The 456-nt window shown below is 69.1% G+C and overlaps 1 protein-coding gene across 3 annotated transcripts in view; it reads left to right on the plus strand.

The window, feature by feature from the left end:
• The window catches only part of NDRG2 (NDRG family member 2), a 9,587-nt gene continuing 9,131 nt past the window's right edge, over nt 1-456 (plus strand). For all 3 annotated transcript variants that reach the window (XM_021711571.1, XM_008056484.1, XM_008056486.1), the window contains exon 1: nt 1-62. The gene's annotated coding sequence lies outside the window, so the exon portion shown is untranslated. The remainder of the gene's footprint in view (nt 63-456) is intronic.

Consider the following 456-nt stretch of genomic DNA (forward strand, 5'->3'; position numbering starts at 1 on the left):
CTTGTTGTCCAACTTCTCTCGGAGCGGCCGGAGAGCAGGCGACGGGACGCAGCCGAGAGGAGGTACCAGGACCCTGGGCGCCTGGGAGTCGGAACTCCTGCGCCCTCGACGTTACCCCCTCCCAGCCCCCAGTCGGTGCTGGCACACCTGCCCCTGCCAGCCCTCGAGACCCCGGCTTCCTCCGCGGCGATCCCCGCCCACTCCCTCCTTCCTTAACCTAGCTCTCTGTTTCCGGGCGGGCGGAGTCGAAATCGTGGGGTGTCTGTACCCTGCCAATCTCCCCCTACCGCTCTCCACCACTGAGTCTGGGGGCGAAGGAGGCAGCCAGCGCCCGGCTGGCAGATCCAGGCCGTGGGTGGGGGCGGTGTTGAGGGCAGCCGAGGGGATCCCTCTCAGGGCTAAGGGATTCCCGAACACCCCACACCGCCCTGTTGGCGGGGGGGGATGCTGGGGGGG

The sequence above is a fragment of the Carlito syrichta genome, unplaced genomic scaffold (assembly GCF_000164805.1).
Source record: "Carlito syrichta isolate Samal-C Ts95f unplaced genomic scaffold, Tarsius_syrichta-2.0.1 Scaffold302382, whole genome shotgun sequence".
In the NCBI taxonomy this organism is placed as follows: domain Eukaryota; kingdom Metazoa; phylum Chordata; class Mammalia; order Primates; family Tarsiidae; genus Carlito; species Carlito syrichta.